The sequence below is a fragment of the Balaenoptera physalus genome (genome assembly GCF_965194825.1).
Source record: "Balaenoptera physalus genome assembly, chromosome: 15".
NCBI lineage: Eukaryota > Metazoa > Chordata > Mammalia > Artiodactyla > Balaenopteridae > Balaenoptera > Balaenoptera physalus.
The window spans coordinates 10,522,288-10,548,431 of record NC_138894.1 but is presented as its reverse complement, the minus strand read 5'-3'; the positions used below and the strand labels follow the sequence as shown (position 1 = coordinate 10,548,431).

The 26,144-nt window shown below is 44.3% G+C and overlaps 1 protein-coding gene across 7 annotated transcripts in view; it reads left to right on the top strand.

Annotated features, from left to right (window-relative positions):
- The first annotated feature begins 11,896 nt into the window (after positions 1–11,896).
- INPP4A (inositol polyphosphate-4-phosphatase type I A) overlaps positions 11,897–26,144 on the top strand; it is a 125,648-nt gene continuing 111,400 nt past the window's right edge. For all 7 annotated transcript variants that reach the window (XM_082427267.1, XM_082427266.1, XM_082427263.1 and 4 more), the window contains exon 1: positions 11,897–12,158. The gene's annotated coding sequence lies outside the window, so the exon portion shown is untranslated. The remainder of the gene's footprint in view (positions 12,159–26,144) is intronic.

Genomic DNA, 26,144 nt, shown 5'->3' with positions numbered 1-26,144 from the left:
ATGAAAGATTCACTAGAGGGGCTTGACTGTAAATGTGAACTGGCAGAAGAAAGAATCAGCAAACTTGAAGATAGAGCAATAGAGATTACGCAAGCCAAAGAACAGAGGGAATAAAGAATGAGGAAAAATAAACAGCACCATGAGAAATATGGGACTCCATTAAACACGCTAATATACACTTAATGTCAATAACAGAAGGACCAGAGTGGGAGAGAGGAGCAAAAAGGGATCTACACATTCAAGGATATTAACCAACTCCTAGTAGAATAAATCCAAAGAGATCCAAACACAAACACATCAGAGTAAAAATACTAAAAAGACAAAGGGAAAATCTTGAAAGCGGCAGGAGAATGTGACTTGTCACATGCAAGGAAATCCCAATAAGATTAACAGCTGGCTCCTCATAATACATAATGGAGACAGTTGAGTAACATATTCAAGTGCTCCATTTCTATTCAACATTGTAATGGAGGTTCTAGCAAGCACAATTAGGCAATAAACAAGCAAACAAAATAAATAAATAAATGGCATTTAGGTTGGAAAGAAAGGAAGAAGTCTCTGTAGACAGATGACATAATCTTGTATATAGAAAACTAAGGGATCTAATAAAAATCTATAAGAACTAACAAATGGGTTCAGCAGTGTTGCAGAATACAAGATGAATATACAAAAATCTACTATTTCCATACAGTAGGAATGAACAAAGCAGAAATGAAATTAAGAAAACTATTATGATATTATAAAAAGAGTAAAATAGGAATAAATGTAACCAAAGAGTGCAAACCTCATACTCTGAAAACTAGAAAACATTATTGAAAGAAATTTTAAAAGACCTAAGTAAATGGAAAGATATCCCATGTTCATGGATCAAAAGACTTAACATTTTAAGAGGGTAATATTCCTTGAATTTACCTATAGTTTCAACATATTCCCTAATGAAATTCCAGCTGGATTCTTTGAAGAAATTAATAAGTGGATCCTAAAGTTCATTTGAAAGTTCAGGGGACCCAGAAGAGCCAATGAAATCTTGAAAAAGAAGAACAAAATTGCAAGACTCACACTTCCTGATTTCAAGATTTATTACAAATCAAGGCATTGTGGCACTAGAATAAGGATAGACATATAGATCAATGGAATAGACCTGAGAATCCAGAAGTAAGCCATCACATTTACAGTCAATTGATTTTTGGCTAGGATGCCAAGGCAATTCAATGGGAGAAAGAATCGTCTGTTAAACAAATAGTACCAAGACAAATGGCTATTTAAAAGAAAAAGAATGAAATCGTACCCCTACCTCATACTAGATAAAAAATTGAACTCAAAATGGATCAAATACTTCAATGTAAGAATGAAAACTGTAAAACTCTTAGCAAAAAACAAAGGCAAACATTTTTGTGACCTTTTAGTAGGCAATGGTCTTTCAGATGTGAAACCAAAAGCATCACCAGCAAAAGGAAAAATAGATAATTTGTGTTTTGAGAATTGTTCTAAAAGCAAAGATTGGAAATACTGTTATTTTCAAGCTTGACTTTTGACCAAATGACACAATTTGTACACCCTTTGAGAATATTATGATGGCTCTCGGGGGGACAGATGTAACTGACAACACAGAGCTTGGTGAGAAAATTTCTATCTGGAAAGTGTAGGTTAAAACACTCATTTTGTTCAATTTTTTTCTATCTGATTTTAAAATAAATTGTGTTTGATTCCTTGGAGAAGAAATGCTTCCCTTGCACTGAATCACTGAAGTAACAACCTCAAAACATTAATATCACTCATCAGGCATAGCTGGATCCAAAGCCTGGGATTATGCTGCCAGGGCTCCTTCCCTTGCCTCCATCCCTTGACTGTTTTTCTCTGCTTCCTGACCTCGTTTTCAGTCTGGCCCTCTCTACATAATGGGAAAGAGGCCAGTGTCTGCCAAAAGCACACATCCTTAAGGTCTGTGATCCAAAAAGAAGAGAGATAACCTTTTCTAGGGTGCACTAATCAGGTCCCACAGAAGGTCTCTTGTCTTCTCTGGAACACCTGCCCTCGAATTAGAACAGTTCCTGTGGAAAAAGGAATGACATCCCATGATCAACCAGGCCTGGGCCATATGCCTGTCCTCACTGCACTGTAATTGATAGCACCCATCAGAGTTTCACTGGATGAGAGATGGACCTCTCCTCCAAAAGAAAAAGGGACTCAGAGCAAGCAGAAACAATAGGTTTTTACTACAGAAAGCACGAGTGAAAAATATGAAATGCTTGAAAAAGTTTGACATGATAGTAATTACTTTTATTCTGATTACTAATTACAGTAGAAGAACAAACAACTTCTTTTCAGTACTGAAGAATAATGAAGTACCTTAGCTTTTATATCCCTTCACAGTTCGTTGAAGTTAAAGAAATCATGCTATTCTGTATCTCACTTACTTTAAAGGTTCACTTAAGGTTGTGAGGATTCCATACCAGCACTGGTCATCATTACACAATATTGTTGAGGTGCACTGTGTGTACTTTTCTCTGGGAAATTTTATACCAACAGTTTGATTTAAACTGTATACTTGCTTTCCATCTAGGGGTCTAGAATTCAGTGACTGAGGCTAGTCATGCAGGTGCTGTATGCCTGCATGACTGACCTCCAATATAAACCCTTGACATTCAGGCTCATGTGAGCTTTCCAAGTTGGCAACACTTCACACATGTCGTTGCTGGAGGAATTAAGTGCAACTTGCGCCACGCCGTTGAGAGAGTCCATGTGTGCCTGATTTCCTCAGGACTTTGTCCCATGTGCCTTTTCCCTTTGCTGGTTTTGTTCTGTATCCTTTCACTGCAATAAACTGTAACCTTGAGTATAACAACCTCTGGGTCCTGTGGGTCCTTCTAGCAAATTATTGAATTTCAGGACAGTCTTTTGAAGATCCCCAACATAATAATACCCTATTTGCTTTTTTAAATAACAGTTTTTTTGAGATATAAATTCACATACCATAAAAATTACCCTTTTGGAGTGTACGATGCAATGGGTTTCTGTATATGCACAGAACTGTGCAGCCATCACCACTATCTAAATCCAGAATATTTTAATCATCCCCAGAAGACCCCTTTACCTATTAACAAACACTCCCCATCCTCCCCTCCTCCCAGTTCCTGGAAACTACATATTTACCTTTGTCTCTGTGGACTTGCCTATTCTGGAAATATTATATAAATGGAATCATACAATGTGTGGCCCTTTGTGACTGGCTTCTTTCATTTAGCATATTATTAAGGTTTATCCATCATAGCATGTATCAATACTTCATTCCTTTTTATTGTAAACAATATTCCACATTTTATTTATCCATTCATTCAATTGATGAACTTTGGGTTGTTTCTACTTTTTGGCTGTTATGAATAGTGCTGCTATGAACAATCCTGTAAAAGTTTTTTCATGGATATGTTTTCAATTCTCTTCATTACATACCTAGGAGTGGAATTGATGGGTCATATGGTAACTTTATGTTTAACAGTCTTGGGAATTCCCTTGCCGTTCAGTGGTTAGCGCTTTCACTGCTGTGGGCCCAGGTTTGATCTGGGAACTAAGATCCCACAAGCCATGCGGTGCGACCAAAAAAAAACCTCAAAAATTGTTAAAGTGGGTGCTCCATTTTACAATACTACCAGCAATGTACGAGTGTTCCAATTTACCACATATTTGCCAACACTTGTTATTATCTGACTTTTTAAGTCTTGGTCATCTTAGAGGCTGTGAAGTGGTACCTCATTGTGGTTTTGATTTGCATTTCCCTGATGACTAATGAGGTTGAGCATCTTTTCATGTACTTATTGGCCATTCATATATCTTCTCAGGAGAAATGTCTGTTTGGATCCTTTGCCCATTTTCAGTTGGGTTATTTGTCTTTTAATTGCTGAGTTGTAAATGTCCTTTATGTATTGTGGATAAAAGTTCCTTAAATATATCTGATTTTGAAATGTTTTCTCCCATTCTGTGGGTTGTCTTCACTTTCTTGATGTTACCCAAAAGGTTTTGATTTTGGTAAAGTCCAAATTATCTATTTTTGGTTGTTGTTGCTTGTACTTGTGGTGTCACATCTAAGGAATCACTCCCTAGTCCAAGTCCAAAGAGACTTATTCTTATGTTTTCTTGTGATAATTTTACAGTATTAGCTTTTACTTTTAAGTCTGTGATCCACTTTGAGTTAATTTTTGAATACAGTGTGAAGTGAGAATCCAATGTCATTTTTTGCCTGTACATACCCAGTTGTCCCAGGACCATTTGTTTAACAGGTTATTCTTTCCCCAGCTAAATTGTTTTGGCATCAATAAAATCAATAAATCACAAATATAAGGGTTTATTTCTGGACTCCCAATTCATGTCTATCCTTATGCCAGTACCATGGTATCTTGACTATGTAGCTTTTTAGTAAGTTTTGAAATTAGTCAGGATAAGTCCTCCAACTTTGTTTTCCTTTTTCAAGATTGTTTTGACTATCTGAGTTTTTTCCATTTCCATATACATTTTTAGATCAGCTTGTCAATTTCTGCAAATAAGCTAGCTGGGATTTTGATAGGGATTATGTTGAATTGAAGATCATTTGGGTGGAATATTGCCATCTTATAAATATTAAGTCTTCTGATCCATGAACGTGGGGTATATTTCTATTTATTTAGGTTTTCTTTAATTTCTTTGAACAATGTTTTGGATTTTCAGTACACAAGTCTTGAACTTTGTTGAATATATTCCTAAGTATTTTATTATTTTGGTGCTATTATAAATGGAGTTTATAATAAGTGGAGTTTTATTAATTTCATGTTTGGATTGTTCATTGCTAGTTTATAAAAATATTGATCTTATATCCTGCATCCTTGCTGAACTGGTTTATTCTAATTTTTTTTTAAAAAAATTGATTCCTTAGGCTTTTTTATATACAGGATGACACTATCTGCAAATAGAGTTTTACCTCTTCCTCTTCAGTCTGGATGTCTTTTTTTTTTCTCCTTTTCTACTTGCCCTAAGTAGAACCTCCAATACAATGTTGCATGTAAGTGGAAAGAGGGGACACCTCTGTCTTATTCCTGATCTTAGAAGTAAAACATCCTATCTTTCATCAAATATAATGTTAGCTCTGGGTTTTCAAAAATATTCTTTGTCAGTTTGAGGAAGTTCTCTTTTATTCCTAGTTCGTTGAGTTTTGGGTGTTGAATTTTGTCAAATCATGTGTTTTTTGTCACTTATTAATATGATGTATTCCCTTAATTGGTTTTCAGATGTTAAACTAAATTTATACTCCTGGGATAAATCTCTCTTGGTCATGGTGTATAACATTTTCCATATGTTACTAGATTCAGTATGCTAGTATTTTGGGGGGAGGATTTTTGTGTATATTCATAAGGAATATAGATTTGGAGTTTTCCTTTATTCTAATGTCTGTGTCTGTTTATGGTATTTGAGTAATACAGGCCTCATAGAAAGAGTTTGGAAGTGTTTCCTCCTCTTCTAATTTCTGTAAGAGTTTGTAAAGAATTTTTAAAATATTTGTTAAAATTCATTAGTGAAGACATCTGGGCCTGAGGATTTTTTTAATGGAATGCTTTAAAGTTATTAATTAAAAATTTTTTTCTTATTATAGGTCTATACAGATTTTCTACTTCTTTTGAGTTTGTCTCATTTGCTTCTTTCTAAGAATTTCTCAATTTCATCTAGGTTTTGTAGCTTGTTAAGACAAAATTGTTCAGAGTTTTCCTTTATAATCCTTGTTATTGATGCATGGTCAGTAGTGATGTCTCCTCTCTCACTCCTAATTCTAGTAATTTGAATCTTCTCTCTCCTTTTTTTCTTGGCCAATCTAGTTAAAGGTTTGTCAAAATTGTTCGTATTTTCAAAGAACTGACTTTTGGTTTTATTGATCTTTCTATTTTTTCTATTCTGTATTTCATTTGTTTCAATTCTAATCATTATTATTTTCTTTCTTCTACTTTTTATGCGGGGGAGGATTGTTATTTTTCTAGTTTCTTAAGGAGAAAGGTTAGGTTACTAATTTTAGGTCTTTTTTTTTTTTTAATATAGGTGTTTCCAGCCATAAATTTTCCTCTTAGCACTGCTTTAGCTGCATTCCGAAAGTTTTGGTATGTTGAGTTTTCACTGTAATTTTTCTGAAATTGTTTTCTCACTTCCCTTTTGAGTTCTTTTTGACCCCCTGGTTATTGAGGGCTGTGTTGTTTAATTTCTACCTACTTGTGATTTCCTTTTGTTGTTGATTTCTATTTTAATAACACTGGGGTCAGAGAACATACTTTATATGATTTCAATCCTATTTAATTTACTGAGACTTTTTAATGGCCTACCAGTCTATCCTGGAAAACGTTTCATAAATAACTGAGCAGTATGTATGTATGTTCTGATATTGTTGGGTGGAGTATTCTATAGGTATCTGTTAAGTCTAGTTGGTTTACAGTGTTGTTCAAGTCTTCTATTTCCTTGATCTTCTGCCTCATTGTTTTATGCATTATTTAAAGTAGAGTATTGACATCTTTAACTATTACTATTACATTGTTCACCTCTTACTTAAATTCTGTCCGTGTTGTCTTCTGTAATTTGGGTCTCTTTTTTGGATGCATTGTCTTTATTATATCTTCTTGATGAACTGACCCTCTTAGAAAATGTCCCTCTTTGTCTGTAGTAATAGTTTTTTTGTTTCAAAGTTTGTTTTGTCTGATATTAGTATAACCACAGTAGCCCTCTGTTGTTTACTGTTTCTATGGTATACTTTTGTCCATCATTTTACCATTGACCTATTTGTACCTTTAAATTTTAAGTTTGTTTCTGTAGACAGCACATAGTTTGGTCATGTTCTTCTTTTTTAAAAAAAAAATCCATCTGCCAATCTCTGCATTTTAATTGGAGCATTTAATTTATTTATATTTAATATAACTTGTGATAAGGTAGGACTTATATCTGCCATTTTGCTCTTTGTTTTCCACATATTTTATATCCTTTTTGTTCCTCTCTTCCTCTATTACTGCTTCTTTTCTGGTAAATATGTATGTTTTAGTATACTACTGATATTTTAATTCCCTTCTTTCTTTTAATGTTTATATTTATATCTATATCTGCAGTTAGTGTTTGTCCTGGGAATTAAATTATCATCTTAATTAACTTAAATCAATCTAGTTTGTATTAATACCAACTTAATTTCAGTGGTATATACTAACTTCACCCCAATTAAGCTGTTTTCTCCCACTCCTTTGTGCTATTATTATTATACACATTGTATCCTTTTTATATTATGAGCCCATCAACACAGATTTATATTGATTGTTTTATGCAGATGTCTTTTAAATCAGAGAGAAGAAAAGCATTTCAAACTGATTTTTACCTTTGTATTTACCTTTAGTTTTTATTTATTTGTGTGAATTTGAGTTATTCTTTAGTGTCTTTTCATTTGAGTCTGAAGGATTGCCTTTATTATTTCTTATAGGATGGGTCTGCTAGCAGTGAATTCTCTCAGTTTTTGTTTATTTGAGAATATCTTATTTCTCCTTCATTTTTGAAAGAGAGTTTTGCTGAATATAGAACTCTAGGTTTACAGCCTTTTCCTTTCAGCACTTTTATTATGTTATTTTACTTCCTTCTGACCTCCATGATTTCTTTTTTTTTAATAAATTTATCTATTTATTTATTTTTGGCTGCGTTGGGTCTTCATTGCTGTGTTCAGGCTTTCTCTAGTTGCGGTGAGTGGGGGCTGCTCTTCGTTGTGGGGCACAGGCTTCTCATTGCAGTGCGCAGGCTTCTCATTGCAGTGGCTTCTCTTGTTGCAGAGCACGGGCTGTAGGCACACAGGCTTCAGTAGTTGTAGCTTGCAGGCTCCAGAGCTTGGGCTCAGTAGTTGTGGTACATGGGCTTAGTTGCTCTGCAGCATGTGGGATCGTCCTGGACCTGGGCTCGAACCTGTGTCCCGTGCATTGGCAGGCAGATTCTTAACCACAGTGCCACCAGGGAAGTCCCTTTCCATGATTTCTGATGAGAAAACAGCTGTTAATTTTGTTGAGGATCCCTTGTACTTGACGAGTTGCTTCTCTCTTGGTGCTTTCAAGATTCCTTCCATCTTTGGCCTTTGTTTTTTGTTTTTGTTTTTTTTTATCTTTGGCTTTTGATAGTTTGATGATGCTGTGTCTAGGGTGAATCTACTTGAGTTTATGCTAGTTGGAGTTTATTGAACTTTTTAGATGTGTAAATTAGTGTTTTTCATCATACTGGGGAATTTTTAGCCATTATTTCTTCAAATATTCTTTCTGTACCTTTCTCTCTCCTCTCCATCTGGGACTTCCATCATGTGTATGTTGATATAGTAGATGGTGTCCCACAGATCTCTGAGGCTCTGTTCATGTTTCTTTATTCTTTTTTCTTTATGTTCCTCAGACTAGGCTATATCAATTGACCTATTTTCAAATGTAATTCTTTCTTCTGCCAGCCCAATCCTGCTGTTATACCCCTCTAACAGATTTTTCATTTCAGTTATTATACCTTTTAAATATAGGATTTATGTTTGGTTCTTTTTTTATAATTCCTATCTCTTTTTGATATTCCCTTTTTGTTGCTCTCATACTTTCCTTTAGCTTTTGATACGTGGTTTCCTTTGGTCCTTTGAACATGTTTATGATAACTGATTTAAAGTCTTTGTCTAGTAAGTCTAACATTTGTGTTTTCTTACAGACATTCTATTGACTACCTTTTAGCCTCTGTCCTTTACTGTTTCTTTATGTTGAAACTTTTTGTTTGAAAGTGGACATTTTAAATTACATAATGTGGCAATTCTGGAAATCAAATTTCCCTCTACCCCAGGGAAAGGGAAGAGGGCCTTTTGTTTGTTTAGTGGCTCTCTTGGGATAATTCTATAAAGCCTGTATTCTGTGTCATTTGTAGCCACTGAAGTCCTTGCTTGGTTAGCTTAATTCCTATCTTTTTATTGATATTCTTTGTGTAAATTGGCTAATTATTATACAAAGATAGTCTCAAATGCTGGGACCAATATGTCTTCTTTTTTTAAAAAAATATTTATTTATTTATTTTTGGCTGTGTTGGGTCTTTGTTGCTGCGCATGGGCTTTCTCTAGTTGCGGTGAGCAGGGGCTACTCTTCGTTGCAGTGCGTGGACTTCTCATTGCGGTGGCTTCTCTTGTTGTGGAGCACTGGCTCTAGGCACACGGGCTCAGTAGTTGTGGCACACGGGCTTAGTTGCTCTGTGGCATGTGGGATCTTCCCAGACCAGGGCTTGAACCCGTGTCCCCTGCATTAGCAGGCAGATTCTTAACCACTGTGCCACCAGGGAAGCCCTCAATATGTCTTTATGAAGGGGCTCTGTGTGTATGTTGAGGCATGTCTTCAGTGTTCGGGCAGGCAATTTACAGCTCTGCCTGAGCCTTCATTTCTTGCTTGCTCAAAGCCTCAAGGCCAGCCAGAAGTGAGAAATTATGGCCTTCTTAAGTCTTTCCTGGACATGTGCATAGTTGTACACATGTGTGTCCTTTTGGATTCCAAGAAATATGTCAGGTCTTTCCAGAGTTCCCCCATTCTTTCCTTTTAAGTTAATTGGTGAGTCTCTTGCTAGCTCCACCTGGTATCAGCACCTTAGGCAGTTGCCCTGTTAAATAATTGCTGCTGATTGCTTTCACCAAATGCTCTGTGGATAGGGCCAACTGCACCAAATAAGCACTGAGTCAGGTCAATTAAAGACAAGCCCTGAGAATGGAGCTTCTCCATTAAGCTGCCAGGCCAGTCACATAGTGAAAACTCCCTGGCAATAGGGCGTTAGGAGGCACTCCAAATGCTTTTTTGCGCCTCCTTTTTTGCGAGGCCACTGGTTTTCACAGCTACTATGGCAGCAGGGCTGTTAGTTTTCCAGGCTACATATATTCTCCAGTGAAAACCCATGTAAATATATTATGTTTAATGGCCCCCAAAGAAATTCTCATGTAGGTTCGTTCTAGTCCACAAAACAGCACTGCTTAGCTCTGAATTATCATATATAGATGATCTAAGTCAGCTTACTTATTGTACATAAACAATCTAGGTCTACATGGTTATCAGAATCCCTGGAGGGCTTGTTAAAACACAGCTTGCTTGGCCCTGCTTTCAGAGTTTCTGATTCAGCAGGTCTGTCATGGAGCCTGGGAACTTGCATTTCTAGCAAGTTCTGAGAGGATATTAATGCTGTTGTTTGGGTACCACATGCTGAGAGTTTCTGAAGGATGGGGATATTTTCCCACAAGCACACTTCTAGGATACTTTCTTCTATCATGTTGTGATGCATAGGGAATGCATAGTACCATATTTACCAACAAACTTGGCTCCTTTTTCTCTTGATAATGTCCATTCTACAGTGAAATTGGGGCCCCGTTCCTTGCTGCACTGAAATTGTAATTGATCTTTATAAGATTAACCTGAGTTACACAACAGTCAAGTGACAAATGTTATTGGAAGCCTGATTCTCATTCAGTGTTTGTTACTATGCTAAATGAATGAATTGTTGAACTCTGATGTCTATTTTTAAATGTTTGTGAATTTAAATTTGTTACTTTTTTTTAAAGCCAGTGATTTAAAAACTCTCTTGGCTTGATTAAAGTTATCATGGCCATAAAATGTATTGTCTGAACACTTTTGAGAATGAAAGGGGACCTGTTAATAATTTTGCTGGGTAAAAGATGTAAACTGGGGTTGTCCCAGCTAAACCAGGTATATTGGTCACCCTAATTTTAGAAAATAAGGTATAAAATTATTTTTGCATTTCCACAAGTTTGTTTGATATTTTGGATTTAATTTTACACTAGGGTTAAAGTTCTGTCAATATTTCTTTCTATTTATCTGAAGAAATAATAGAAAGCTTTTTGTTAGTAAATTACTTTTCAAAAGAGAAATAAAAAAAGTCAGAAAATAAATTAAACTTTAAAAAGTTTCGTATTTACTTATTTTTATTCCAGACTGTTGTCTGCGTTTGGTTTTTGGTGACATGCGGAAGCTCAGCTCTAATTCTAAATATTAGAGAATTTTTGTTTAATTTTCATTTCTTACAGGTTAATCTTTTCTTTTTAAAGTAATTTATAAATGTTTGTTTTTATACCTGAGGGATGTGAGCTCCAACTGAGAAGTGTTCTGGTTTATTGAATTAAATTAGTTTTCATTCAAGAATTTTTTTTCTGACAAAATTTAAAGATGAAGATTAATGTTTATATTCAGTCCAGTATTACCCTTGCTCAAGCAGAAATATTAAGGTTTAAAGTCATATTAAAGTGGAATTTTTCTTCCAAAACTTCTGACTCTTCTATTTCACATCCCCCCGCCCCCGCCCCCCCCCCCATGGAAAAATAGAACTTTGGGAGGTGTAAGGAGCTGATATTTGGTGAGAGTCTATAAATGTATATTTATACAATATGCCAGAACAATCTGGAAGGATCTTAGCAGTCCCTGTCTTCTTGCTCATCTGTTTCTTCAAAGTCTGATTTTAATTTTTGCTTGTTTCTGGGCTGAATGTTCAGTTTCCTAAACTTCGCCAAGGTACTGCGTGTCCGCACCCGGGGAGCGCGCTCACCGGAGGGCAAACGGCCGGAGCGGTTCCCGGGTCGCGACTCTTCAGGAGTCTTCTTCCTCAGGGATGCGTCAGGGCCTCCAAGCCTCAGTATTTGTGAGGGCGAAAATGCCATCGTCCAATTAAAGTGCAGAAGTTCAAGAACTCCTTGCAGGCGATTCGATCACAGCTGAGAGCGGGTCTTGCAGGAAGCCGAGAGAAATCAACGTCAGCAGCCGCGGAGGAGGACCGGCCGGGTGGGGGCGGCCCAGACCGAGGCTCGTGGAGCGCGCGTGCGCGGCGAGGGGGCGGGGCCCGGGCGGGGTCGGCGTGGCCTCCTGAGCGGCGGCGGCGGCGGCGGCGGCGGCGGCGGCGGCAGCAGCAGCAGCAGCCTCGGCGGCGGGTTTCGCGCTGCAGTGCTGGCGGCAGGTTCGCGGCTGGGGTGGGCGCCGCGGACCCGGACAAGAGGACAAGCACCTGGAACCCGGCCGCAGCCCACGACTTTGCGACCCAGCGGCGGCGTTGCTGCTGCGGGACTCGGGCGCGCGGCCCGGCGGGACCGAGGACGGCGGGGCGGCAGGGCGCGGGCGCCGCGGGCCGGGACGCGCCAGGTAGGTGAGCCGGGCCGGGCCGGGGGCGACGCGGCGGCCGCGAGCCGCCGGGGACCGGGATGCTCCCCAGGCGGAGCGGGGAGCTGCGGGGCGCGGCGCGCATCCCGACACCCGGCGCGCCGGACGCGGAAGGCGCCGGCGGTTGTCATGGAAATCGTACAGCCTAGCGGTTCCCTGGCGGTGGCGTCTTTGGAGAATGATCAGACCCCGACGACCACTAGCAGGATGACGCCCCGGGCCGCCTCGGGCTGAGGGCAGCGGGCGGCGGGGAGCCGGGATGCGGGACGTGGCGCCCCCGAGGCCAGGTCGCGGCGCCTGCTTGGTGCGTCTCCAGGGCTGGATCTAGTGACTCCAGACGCTGAGGCCTCGGGGTGTTTCGGGTGTAAACAGAACCGGGTAAAAATAAACATACATCTCGGTGTAGGTCCCCATCCTCCCAAACTCTTCCTTTTTCTGCCGGCCCACCGTCCCCGACAACAGTTCTGGCATCTTTGCTTTTGATATTTTCTTTCTTTATGGCTTTGCTAGTCAATGAATTGAGGCCTGGGAAATCTGCAGGGGTTTGTGACCGTCTCCTGAAAAGCCAGTCATGAATGTGTAGGCCACAGGAGATTGAAACACTCAAAACGTCAACGGTTAATTTACGTCTTTGTGGGCGAAGGGAGCGGTGATGGGCTCGGCTCTCCCTCCCCTTGTTGCCTGCCCTCTGACATTACATAATCATGTATTCCTGCTGCCCCGACTTCATCCCTAATGACAGATCATGAAAAAATATTCCTCTGGATAAGAAAAAGTATAGGCGGTTGTAAAGCCCATCTTCTTGTCTTTTTGCTTTGCCACTGAATGGGTTTTGTGTTGAGAGGCTGCTGAAGAGTCGAATTTGATTTGCCACCTGCCCCTTAAAGGGGCATCTAAACCGAGGGAGTAGGAGGTGCGGTGGCAGTTTGAATGTTGCAGTGAAATTCTGCCTGATTCATCTCTGTTCACAGTGGATGGGGCGGACTGTGGGCCGTGGGGTTGGAGACGGAACAGGCTGACTTGGATGCGAATCTCGAATCTGCCAGTTGCTAACTCTGGTTCTCAATTTTCTCATCTCTGGAAGGTGAGAACAGAACCTACTTTGCTGAGTTTGTTTTGGAATCTAGATGCTGTTGGCATTGGTAAGTGCACATAGACTAGCTATCGATTGTCCTAGAATTAAGCCTGATTTTTCTTTGATTGAAAACAGGCTTTCTTTAACAGGAATTTTTGTCTTTGGATTTAGGCTAGGGCCTTTGTTTGGGGGGGTTCTTTGCTGAAATGTTTACTTCTGGAAGAATCAGTTCACTGGTTTCTTTGAAGAAAGTTGAGATGATGGTGCCTGTGTGGGAAAGTCAGTGTGGTTGTTGTGTTGGAGGGCTGGTGTCAGGAGACCGCGATGCTGTCCCGGGGCGGGGTGGGGGGGCGGCGTTGCGTGCAAACGGAGCCCACAAGGCCTGGTTCCCTGTGGTGTCTTGCAAACAAGCCTCTGTAACAACAAGCCAGAGTTACATTTACAGGGAGGGTTTGCCCTGAAGACAGGGTTTAAAGGAATAAATGCTGGAAGAATACAGAGAAAGGAGGGCTGTATTTCTACTGAGCTCAGTGGTAGAATTAGTTGTACTAGTTCCACTAGCTACTTTACTTATCCAACTATTTTTCATTAGGCTTATGCTGTCTCAGAGTGTTTATCTGCTCAGGTGCAAGTCCTGCCTCCCAGCTAGACGTAAAGTCAAGGGTAGACATTATAACTCATTGTTTTTGGAAACTGGATATTTTGTTGTATTGCTGTTAGACTTAATGCCATTAGTAAGTAAAAAAAAAATTAAGGGAAGGATGAAATCAAATAATATACATAAGAGGTTGTAAGCTGTAAAGCTCTAGAGAGACAGGTTGTGTATGATAGAACTATTGACCGTTCAAGCCCCATTAGCCAGCTGCCTGCCTGGGAGCAATCTCCCCAGCCAGCAAATCTGCAAGTGCACCAAAGGAATGGAACCGAAAGGGTGTGGGACAAACTGATCCCAACCCCCATCCCATGGCTTAACATTTCAAGAATCCAGTAAGACACAGTAGAGGGGGAGACTTTGGACCAAGACTGTTTTATCCTGGTTTCTTAATGAAAAACTTCTTTAGAGATTATGTATTCCAAGAAGGGCCCTGTAGCATCATCAGCTACGCACAGTGTCAGGATGCTGTGGCTTTCACTGAGGGAAAAATAGCACAGATTTGCAGTGAAGAAGCCTTGATTATGTTGTTGCTGCTTCTGTGGAACTTGGTTAATGAGCTAGTCTTGAGAGATCCTTCAAAACAGCTTTTTCCAGTGTCCTGGAACAGAAGCTCTGTGAGGACAGCATATTCTAGGGAGACCAGTATTAACACCAGGTAGGCCTGCTTCATTTTGTCTCTCTGTACTTTTAAGGAAGATACCATTGTGAACTTAATCCCCAGGAATTTACCTGTATTTTTCTATGCATATGCATACCTTGCTCTCTTAAAAAATTTTTTAAAAATATATTATTTCAGATTCACTGAAAAGTTGAAAGAATAATCTAAAGAGTTCCAAGATATCCTTTACCCAGATTCTCCAAATGTTGACATTTGGTTTATCCTCTCTCATATTTGTGTGTGTGTGTGTGTGTGTGTGTGTGTGTGATTACTTTTCTCTGAAATGTTTAATGTTAAGTTGCAGACTTGATACGCTTTTACTGCTAAATACTTTATTGTGTATTTCATAAAAACAAGGACATTCTCTTACAAAACAACAGCATGATTATTAAAAATCAGGAAATTAAATGTTGATACAACACTATTATTTAATCTACAGGTCTTTTTCAGATCTTGCCAGTAGGCCACTTTAGAGCAAAAGGAAATCCAAGATTCTGTGGTGCCTTAAACCATCCTGTCTCTTTAGTCTCCTTTAATCCGGAACAGTTCCTGAATCTGTCTTTGTATTTCATGGCTTTGACATTGACATTTTTGAAGACAACTGCCTGTGTTTTGGATAATGTCCCTCCACTTGGGTTTGCCCGTGGTTTCCTCCTGCTTAGATTCATATTATGCACTTTTGGCAGGTGTGGCACGGGGCGGTGCTGCAGCCGTCTTAGCGTGTCTCACAGTGGGCGGCATATGCTGTTGATTAGTCCCATTCACTGGTCCTGTCATCACTTCATTAAGATCCTGTCTGTCAGATTCCCTCACAGAAAGTTACCATTTTTCCCTTTGTCATTAATATGTATCTCATAGGAAGATCACTTGAGACTGTGTAAATATACTGTTACTCCTCATACTTTCACCCACTAGTTTAAGAATCCATTGATGATTCTTACCCAGATCAGTTATGATAGTTGACAGATGGTGATTTTCTAATTCCATGTTTCTTTCTACGCTTATCAGTTGGAATTGTACTAAAAGGAGGAACTTTACTTTCTCCCTCATTTACTCTTTGGTTTATGTCTCTACACTCATGAATGAATTCCTGCTTTATGCAACAGCTTATAGTTTGTTATGCTCATTATCCATTTTTCTGCTTAAATTGTCCCAGACTTGGCCTGCAGGAGCCTCTTCCAGCTGGCCCTCCTGTCCTTTTGATGTGTTCTCATCATTCTCTGAGGACTTCTTTACTTTCTGGCACAAAACCTCCAAGACTCAGCTTGTACTTTCCAGCCCTGGAATCAGCCATTTCTCCAGAGAGTCCAAGTTCATTGTGGTGGAGAATGATCTGGGTGCTAGGTGTGCGCCTTGCTGCTTCTAGGCCTTTTCAGTGGACAAGCGTTCTCATTGTAAACATAAGTGGAGACACATCATACAAAATTTTCTCTGATTTACTTTTTAACTTTAATGCTATGTCCTGGGGATCTGTATGCACTGACATGAAAAGTTTGGTCTGTATTCCAGAATGTGGGTGTACTGTTATTTACTGAACTGTCCTTTATTAATGGACTTTTAGGTCGTTTCCAATATTCTACTCTAAAAATAGTGGGGAATCTGGGAACCACATCACTGTCAACACAAATATTTCAGTCTCCTAGATCCCTAGAAGTAGAATTTCTGGGTTAAAGAGTAATAGGAAATGGATAGCTTTGCCACATTGCCCCACCCCCCGCCACTTCCAAGAAGCTTTATCACTCTTTGCTTTCATCAGTGTGTGAAATTGCCTTTTTCCCTTTAATTTGGCCAACACTGAACTGAAGAGTATAAATCTTGTTAATTTTTGCCAATCTAATGGATAAAGAAGACATTACTTGTTAAATTACATTTCCCAAATTACCAAAAATATTGAAAACCTTTTTTTGCTAGTTTATATTTTAGCTTCTGTGAATAGCCTGTTCATATCCTTTGACCATTTTTTCTGATTAGGTTATCTTGCTGGGTTGTGGAAGGTACTATAACTTCGGACTTTATTCTCGGCGGTGTTTGATGTCTCCTTTAAGGGTGATGCGTTTTTCATCCTAAAGGAGAAGGAAACTAACATATTCTGAGCACCCCAGCACCCAGGCCCTGGGCCAAGCGTCCATATGCATTCTCAGCAAGTTCCCGGGAGAAGGCCAGTGGTGTTGAGGGGGAGGCTGAGGCGAGGCATCATTAAGGCACCACCTGGGAGTGATTGTAAGTGGTTGAACCGGGATTCAGACCCGGGTCTGTCTGGATCTAGTGCCGTCTCCACGAAATTACATAGCTTCCTTCACAGGATTTTGAAATGAATGCTTTACTTTATGTGTCAGCGTGGGCGTGAAAATCAGTTACCTGGAGTCCCCAGTATCAACAATTTCTGTATCAGTAAAGGACTTTTTTGCTCAGTCCTGCTTGGTGAGCATACACATCTCTCAAAACCATCTATTTTATTCCTGGAGCTATTGTGGACTCTGCAGCCAAACTTCCTGTGAGCCTCCAACTGGCTGTGTGACGTTGGGCGAGTGGCTTCATCTCTCTGTGCCCGGTTTTCTCACCTGCAAAACTGGGCTGATGGCAGCAGCAAAGCCAGAGGCTTTGCTGGGGGCTTGAATGAGTTAGTACGTGTCAGGTGCGTGCAGTGGCGCCTGATGCCTGCTGAGCACCTTAGGATGAGTTTATATGGAAAGCACGTGTGGGAGACCGCGTGGAACTAGTGCAGCCTCTTCTCGTTGGGTTTAATCTCTTAACCATCCCTTTTGTCATAACCCAGCTGGGAAATGGGAACCCAGGGCCCCTGGGTGCTGTGTGCTTGTATCCTCTCTCTACATACCTTGCTTGTGCCCTGTCACGGGCCTGCCAGCTAGCCCAGTTGTCCCTTCCTGTCTGCCCGCAGCCGCTGACCTGGGACAGCTGAGACGCTGCAGGCCTTTCTGTGTGCGGTCTGCTCAGTGGGGGTCACCTGGAGGGTCTCAGAAGCAGGCAGTATCTGGTGGGGGAGGGGCATGCTCTGGGGATAAAGAGGAGGTGTCCATTTTCTGGAATGGGGTCAGGAAAACAGACGGGTGTCCTCTGGCCTCCAGGAGGAGGGGAGGGGACCACTGGAGGGGCCAAGCGACCAGCTCGCCTCAGCTCCCTTCCTCAGAGCCTGTCCCTCAGACACCTAGTCATTCTCCTGACCTCGAGCCCCTGCAGCGCCCCTTCTCGTACGCTTGCAGGCAGGACTCTGAGGTCTCCTGAAACCCCCGGCCTCCCTCCCTGCTCCCTGCCCCACGCCTCCATCAGTGCCCTTGAATGGCTGGCATCAGCGGCTGTTACAGTAGCTGTCTGATAAAACTCACTCACTCCAGGATGTGGAACTCCTTTCCTTCCCTGTCCTGTGTTGCTTGCATTTCAAGTGGTGCATTCTCTAACCCATGAATTAGAGCTTTCAAGACGGATGACTTTGGTGTGCACATTCTGGGAGAGTGAAAGAAACGCATTTAGGCAGGTGGGTGTTTCTGGGAGAACAGGTCCTGTTAGGAAATGAGGATGCCCAGTTCAGGAGTCTCCCTGGGGTTATGGATTATGGGGCGGGTCAGTTGGGGTGCTTTTGGCTGCCAGGTGAGCAGTGAGGACGTTTACTGTCTCCCAGAACTGGAGTCCTACTCTAGCAGCAGTTTTGAAGTTTCATCGAGGACCTAGATGCTTCATCCCAGGGTCAGCCTCCCCGCGGTTATGAGATGGTCCTTAGCGTCAGCGGGACCGCGTGAAGGGGACACGCCAGCCAGTCCCCAGCCACAGCCTCTGCCTGTCCTCCCTTCGGTCTGGGCAGCAGTGAGGATCACGTGGCCTCCCCGGACCCAGAACAGGAGGCTGTGAGAGGGCTGTGGGCCGGCTGACTTAGAAGTGCTCCTCCGAGTGTGGTCCCCAGACCAGCCGCAGCAGCACCGCCTGAGACTTGGCCGAAATGCAGTCTCAGGCCCCAACCAACCGACTGAATCAGAAACTCTGGGATGGGGCCCAGCGATCTGTTTTGAAACAAGCCTTCCAGGTGATTCTGATGCAAGGTCCAGTTTGAGAATTGCTCTCTTAGTCTAATCAAGACCACCCCCCACTCCTCAGCTGCATATGGAGCTGGTGTTTGCTGAATCCAGAGAGGACAGTTCCCAGAATAGGCGGACGGGAGAGAGAAGTTGGGAGGTCAGCCCACAGCGTCAGCCGAGGGGCGTGCAGAGTGTTTAAGGAGCCTGTGGGCGGCTTTGCCCTCCTTGGCCCCCTGCCCCAGTGTATGGGCCCAGCTGAGTGTCCCAGCTCCCGTGCCCGCAGTCTCTCCAGCCCCTCTGAGCGGGGCCCACGCCCTCCCTGCAGGACTCGGCACTGAAGGGGGCCGCGTTGGGAGCACTGGCCCCAGCTTTTCGCTCTGGCCCAGCGGGGATGGAGTGCGCGGGCCCTGCCGACTCACTTTCCTAAGCCGGTCCCTAAGCGTGCTCAGGTGTGTGGGGTTTGCACGCGCTGCTACTTCGCACTCAATTAGGAAGAAATAGAGAGCAGTGCCGTTAGTAGGGGCTTGGGGAATGCTGAAGGGACCGGCCTGGAGGGATGGCAGCCTCAGGGATTATTTATAATGGCAGCGGGGTGTGACCTGCTTTATCGTCCCCTTTCGGAGGCACAGCCTCACCTTCACGTTTGGGTGAAGTAAAACAGCCACTTCCATGGTGTGATTCGTGAGATCAGACTAGCCCACTGTTCCAGACTTTTCCTGGAACTAGAGAGCTGAGGTGTTTCTAGATTTTCTTGACTTTGCACGGCTTTCAAGGTTCATCCTGATACATAAAAATGATGTATGGGGACCGCCTCACGCTGAGCGCCTCTGCATCGGTGCCGATGGCCCAGGAAGGAAGAGCAGCCGGGGGGAGAGGGCCTGGGGAGGGTCCAGAATAGTGTTTTCAGACGGCGGTGGTTTGTGACATCAATTTGAGATTGTAACCAGCATTAAAAATGTTTTTGAAATAAAATAGAAAATATCCAAGTATATTTCCTACGGGGAGGGTAAGCATTTTTTGATCCCACAGGTAGTTATTTGCACATGGCGTGTGTGTGGGTATTGTCACGGTGTGATTGTTTCTTCCTGTGGGTTTTTTTCAAAAAGTACTAAATCCGAGGGTCGAGCACGGGGAGGAGGGGGCTCCGCTGGACGTGTACGGACACGGGGTCTTTTGCCGGGGAGGGGGCCTCGGGGGGCAGTGGTGCATGGCTTACTCCAGGTGGAGAGCCGCTGATGGGAAACGAGAAGGGCCTTGTAGTGGTGTGGGCCGGGGCAGTGGAGCTGGAGCCAGGAGGACAGCAGGGAGGGCCTGCACTTCCTGACCTCCCTCTGGTGTATTGTTTGCGGTGATTGACCGCCTGGGCCAGAGCCCCCTGGTGATGTTGCGGTGCTCAGCCTGGCCACTCTGAGACTGGGGAGGCTGTGGCAGGGAGTGTGTCGACTTCTCACAGGTTTAAAATTTGACTCTGGACGCCTGACCCATCCTTCTGACAGGGCGGATCAGCATATGGTGACCTACAGAGGGAGGGCGGGGAAAGGGGATAGAGGTGGAGACAGATGCGGACAGGTGTCTGCGTCTGGCTTGTTTGGAGGCTGGCCCCGCTGTTGCCTGTGAGCAGTGACAGGACAACTCCCACGTCGCCTTGGCTGCCGTTGGGACGGTGTGATATGCATTGTTTCACGCCGGGGTTAGTCTGGTTTGTGTCACAAGGCATACGCAGTAATGGCTTCGGGGTGTCAGTGTCTGTTTTTTGAGGGGGGCACGTTGGATTGTGGGAAGAGAAAGTGCTGGACAAGAACCTGAGTCAGCTTTCTCATGTGTAAAATGCGGAAGGTGCCTGGCTCACGGGGATGGGGGCGGGTGCTGTGTGGATTAAATGGTATTGATACAAGCAGGAGAGGTCTGGGCACTGCAGCTCTGGACCAGTGCCAGTCCAGCGAAGGTACTGTCTCGCAGGAGGTCCGGCGTCTCCCCTCTCTACTTTGCAGTCTCGATTACCCTTTTTCCTACTGTGCCCCTGTTCTAAAAAGTGTATTCAGAAGGCTAGAGTGCATCCCATCTCTGAGTCCTGCGCAGGGCACCTCTGAAGGGAAATGCTGCAGAAGAAGGAGGTTTTGAGAGGCAGGGGACTGCCGGCAAAGGTCAGAGGAGAAGGATGTGGGCAGAAGTGGGAAGAGGGAAGTGGGAGGGGCCTGGGCTCATAAATGTTTAGTCAGGTGGCCACTGACCCAGCTGTCTTCTACTGGCACTTTTTTTTTTTCTAAAGCACATAGAAACTTGTGATTGTGTGCAGTGGAATGGTAAGTATTTGCACGTTTCTTAGTTATTGCTTCGACTGTGTTCTGCGTAAACACATGTTAAACAGCATGATCATGTTGCCTAATTGGGTGCTAATCAGATGGCCGGTAAAATGGAATCATTGATGGAGCGTGTGCCAAGCAGCATCAAGGTGCCCCAGAATCTTCCACGCGTTGTTACTGCTCTGGTTTGGAAGAGGAGAGGTGGGTGAGTGGGTTAGCCTCGCGGAAACACCCTGCTGGTCAACAGTGCCCACCTGGGGTGGAGGAGGAAGGTGCATTTGGGTTTTACCCCCGGCTTGCAGGTGATTTGGGGAAGTCGGGCCTGAATTTTACCTTCTCCTTCCTTGTTCATCTAGTGAAGGTCAATCCCTGCATGGGCGAAGTGCATGGGCGAAGTCTTGTGTGTGCTTGGTTTGGTGGGCCTCAGGCTCAGACACAGACATACATAAACTCTATTTAGGGAAGTGCTTCTTGAGTCTGTGGCCTTGGAAGTCCACCTCCTGCCTTGTGCTCTTTCACTTTCCCTCCGCTCTGTAGTGATTCAGCAGCAGCTTTCCAGAATGGAGAAGCTTCTTGTCAGAGATGCTGGAGGACCCCGGGCGTGTCCGTGGAGATGGAAGCTCCCTGTGTACAATGCAGACCAAACTCTTCCTGGTCCAAGTAGAGCACCCGGTGCCGTCCCTGGCTCCTCCACCTGTGCCCCATCCCCACACCCCTACTCTGAGGCTCTTTGCAGAAAGTCCCCCAGTACAACTGCACTTTATGTTGAAGCCCAAATCCTTGTCATTCTCCGTGGACTGATGGAGACCACGCTACTCTCTGATATTTTGCCTTGATAGTTTATGCACAGTTACTGTCTGGTTCAGCTCTGGATTCTCTCTGGCAGCTTGACATCCTTCCCTGACTTCTCCACTTACCTCTCTCTGACCTCCTTTTTACTCTGTTTTTGACCTATTTTATTTCTGATTAGCCATTCCTGACCTTTTACACAAAGGGTGCATGGACTTAAAGTTATCAGTCAAAGCATAAACTGATTGAAAAGAAAAAAAGAAAGAGCTTCAGATGGATACAACTATATGAGTACTGTCCTTCAAGAGGAGTCCTAGTTCAGGAATCCTGCCACTGGTGAAAGTTGTCACATTCTTCATTTGTGTGTCTTCTTGAAACGCCGTAGAGCCCATGAGAACAGGAACCTGTCTTAACTTGATAGCAAAAATAATCTTGGAAATAGTTGGTGTTCTACGTGTGATTTCTCAAGACACGTGTTTTGTAATTGTCATTATAGGTGCCTTCGAACTGTTATGGTATTTTGAATAACTTCAGCAGAGGGAGGGAGATCTTTGCATTTTGAGTCAACTTAATTACTTAATCATTCTTTAATTAGTCAGATATCTTTACCAAGCTGGGTATTCACCTCGTTGGTCAAAGACAGAAGAAAAGCCAGCAGATGGATTGGGAAGCAGTGAGGGGCCTTCTGCGGGGCTGTTTCACGGGCTCAAAGAGAAAGAATGCTTCCGTGACAGTAGTACCGCCATCTTGGTTAAGAAGATCCAGGTTTTAAAATTAATCTCCATCAGTTCCTAACCTGGGACAACATAAGCCTTTTGCACTGGGGACTTGCCTATCGGGCTGTGACCCTGTGTGCTCCCAGGGCATCAGGTCACACTGTCTAGTGTGCAGGTTCGTTCCTCGTGCAGCAGCCAGCGAAGCCTCAGCCCCTTCTATGGCCAAGAGTGTTCTAAGCTGTGGTGGGTGTGACTCATTTCAAACAGGATTAGATGAGACATGATCAAATTCCAGGGCCATAAATCACTGTATCATTCCTTGGAACTGGGCATGACAGGATCTGGCCAGTGTTAGAGACCCATAGGTTGGCTGTTCCATAAACTGTTAAGGGTTGTACCAGTGTTTGTCATGGCAACCAGCAGCCCATGGCTTAGACTGTGAACCTAGTTTAGTGGACTAACTGTAATGAATAAAAAGGGGCTATTTTTACCTCATAACCTAGATTTGTCTGGACTGAATATGCAAGCCAAGCTATTAAATGTTTGGGGCAGTAAACAGGAATTCAGTATATTAAGTCTTTTTGAGCTTGCTACTGGGGCAGGCCTGGAAATAGGGTTGATTAGCTATTTTAGGGTTATAAGTGTTGACTGTGTTAGGAAGGAACTGTTTCATGAAATAACTCTATAACGAAGTGAATCTTCTTATGCTTATAAGGTCTTGTGAGAATGTACTCACCCTAGCCTGGAGCCCAGGGTAAATTTGAGAATGCTTTGTTTAGAGGTCTCTTTCGGGGAAAATGGGACTGTTAATGAACTTAGATCTAAAATAGTATCCTTCCTTATCCCCAGCTCTCAGCATTCCAGGATGGTGACATTCTCCACCATTGGTTAAGTGAGAAATGGTAAAATTGTTAGGATTAACATCTGGTTGTGTGTAACAGAACAAATCTGAAGGAAAAGAGGCTTAGTTAAGGTAGGCATTTATTTCTCTTTATCTACTGAGGTCTGGAGGTGGGCAGTCAGAGCTTGTGCCCTACCATCCCTAAGCCCAGGCCTCACGTCCAGGACGGCGGCTAGAGGTACACCGAGCTCGTGGGCATTCCAGACACCAGGCCGCAGGAAAGCAAGCTTCCTGAGAACTCCTCATCGAGCTCTGTCCTTGTGTCTTGTTGGCAAGAGCTGAACCCCTGGCCACACCTAGACGCCAGGGAGGCACTCAACCCCATGCCAACCGAGTCAGGGTCCTGGGCCTGTTCCTAAGGAGGAAGGGAACAATGGACATTGGAGGCAACTAGCTGTGTCTTGCTTGCAAGTTGTTATCTGTTTTGAAAGATGAGTTTTTGTGCTTGTTGGGAAAATGTTTGCAAAATTTCTGTGGGGAAACTAGGCATGGGCATCTAACTAAAAACTCAAGGGCTTAAGACCTTTCTCACTTCCACATGGGCCTTCATACTCGAGCCTGAAAGAGGTCACTGATCCTTCTGTGCCTTCATTTCCTCATTTAAAGAACAGAAATGGTAGAAGTCTAATCTGAGTTCTCAGGGCCAGTGCTGAGCTTCGCAGACTGGAGTTGCTTTTCCCCAGTAGCCCCCTTGGGGTTTCTGGACCCAGGGGTGTGTTCAGAAGGCAAGGGCTACCTGGGCGTGGGGATTTCAGGCAGAGTGTGAGATCCAGGCGAGGGCCAGTGGGCGAGATGCCCTGAGTGGGAAGAGGCCTGGAGTGGGAGGGCCTGGGAGAGGCAGAGAGCTTCTCTCTCCAGAGCCATCCTCGCCCTGAGCCTGCCGCGGACATGCCCCCTCCCCAGAGTGTTGGGGGAGGGCCGGCCTCACCAGCTGAGTTGAGAGACACCTGGGTCTGCTTGTAGCTCTCCTGCCTCTTTCCCTCCTCCTCCTGCTTCTCCTTTCAGAAGGGTGATCCCAGGTGCCTCGCTCTCTGTCCGATGAAAGGGATCCCATAACCGGTTTCGGTGGCAGCGAAATTGACTGTGTTCTGCTCTTTGAGGCGTTTGCATTGTAAGAAGGATATATGTGCTAGCAGTGCCTACACTCAAAGCCTCTCGGATGGTCGGACAGCAGACCCAGGAATAGGAGGAGCCTGGGGCCCTCCCTGTGCCACCAGCCGCTGGGCATAGCGTTTGTCTGCTGCACATCTGGGTGAAGCTGGCCAGGCCAGCTTCTCCTGTCACCTTCCCCCCACCCCAGCCCAACGCCTGTGTGCAGCACACGCCTCACACCTCTCGTGTGCTCACACGCCAGTCAGGCGTGCATATGCCGTTCACGCCTGCACTTACGCCTGCCGCTTGCACACGTGTACATACGCTCACTGTGCGTGCGTGTGCATGCCCACGCACCCCTCCCCCTCCCCACCCCCCTGCAAGGAGGCAGTAGCCCCCGGAAGTTGAGCTGCTGGAAGGGCCGTGCATTGCTTTCTGGTTGAGTGGAATCCCCGGGGGCTAGGGGTCTGGATGTGCACGTATTCAAGAATCTTTACCAGAAACACTCCCTGAATTCCTGCTCCTAAAATCAGGAACTTCCTTTTGTGTTTCCAAAACTGATGATGAAAATCTGCTCATGTGTAATAACAGCTTTTCCTGGCCTCTAAAGACCTTTTAACTTCGCATTTTAAAAAGGCAAGGACTGCCCCATGGCCCTTTCTTATCTTCTCTCCCTGGGGGCAGCTCCGCAGGCAGTGGATGAACTGGGCATCTTTGCTCTCACCCCAGCATCGTCGCTGCCTGAGCTGGTGCTGATCTTCCAGATTGTTTTGCTGTCCGGTTCTTTCTCAGTAAAAACATAATTTGTTTTTTCATGTTTGTGGGTGAAATTTTTTGCTTGTGGGAGGTGACCATCGAACTTCATCGAACTACCTTTCCTTCCCGTCACGGGTGTGCCCATCCCTGTGTTATTTGCGACTTGCCTTCCCGTTGCACAGGTGCCCCGGTGACCAGATGCTGCATGTGTTTTTCAAAGAAAACAAAGACTGCTGGGACACCCTAAGTATGCAATGTGAATGCAGAAAGTGAGGCCCCGGCTGGAGGCAGGTGGTTCTGATTTCCATGTTCGTCTCCCACTCTTGAAGGGGCAGGCGCTGTCACAGGGTGGGCTGGGGGAGAGGAGGGTAGAGGAGGCGGGAGTCCTGGAAAGCACTGCTGCCTGTGGGCGGTGGCTGTCAGCACAGGTCTTGTGGCCCCCGGCCGGGTAACCCTTGCCAGGGACGTAGTGGCACTCGGGGAACATCTGAGTTCCGGACGGCAACACCACAGGCCCAGAGACACTGAAGTGTGAAGGGAGCATCCGTGGGGGCACAGGATATGGTCCTTGGTCAGGGACTGACCCTTAATGCTGGGGAACTAGACACCCTGATTGCCTGGTGTGGGTCTCTCTGCCACCCCTCCCCCACCACGTTGAGTGGCCTGGGAGAGGGTGGGTGGCATGGTCACTTTAACGGCGTGTAGGCACCTGTGGTTCGGATGAGGCGGGTGAGTGCTGGGCAGCTAAGAGGAAAAACAGCATCAACGTAAGATAATCTACTCTGGGCACCTTGAAGAGCTGGTGCGGGGAGTGCTGAGTGGCTGGATCCCCTGAGCCCCATGGTCGGGAGGTCCCCTTACTCTCTCCTTCCTGGTGTGTAGTTCCTTAACAGTAACTCCTTAAGGGTCTGGAGGAATTGCTTAAGAGGTGCACTTCTGCTTTACTGCATTTTATGAGGATGTTATGTCCCACATGGTGTTCACCAGTGTAAAGA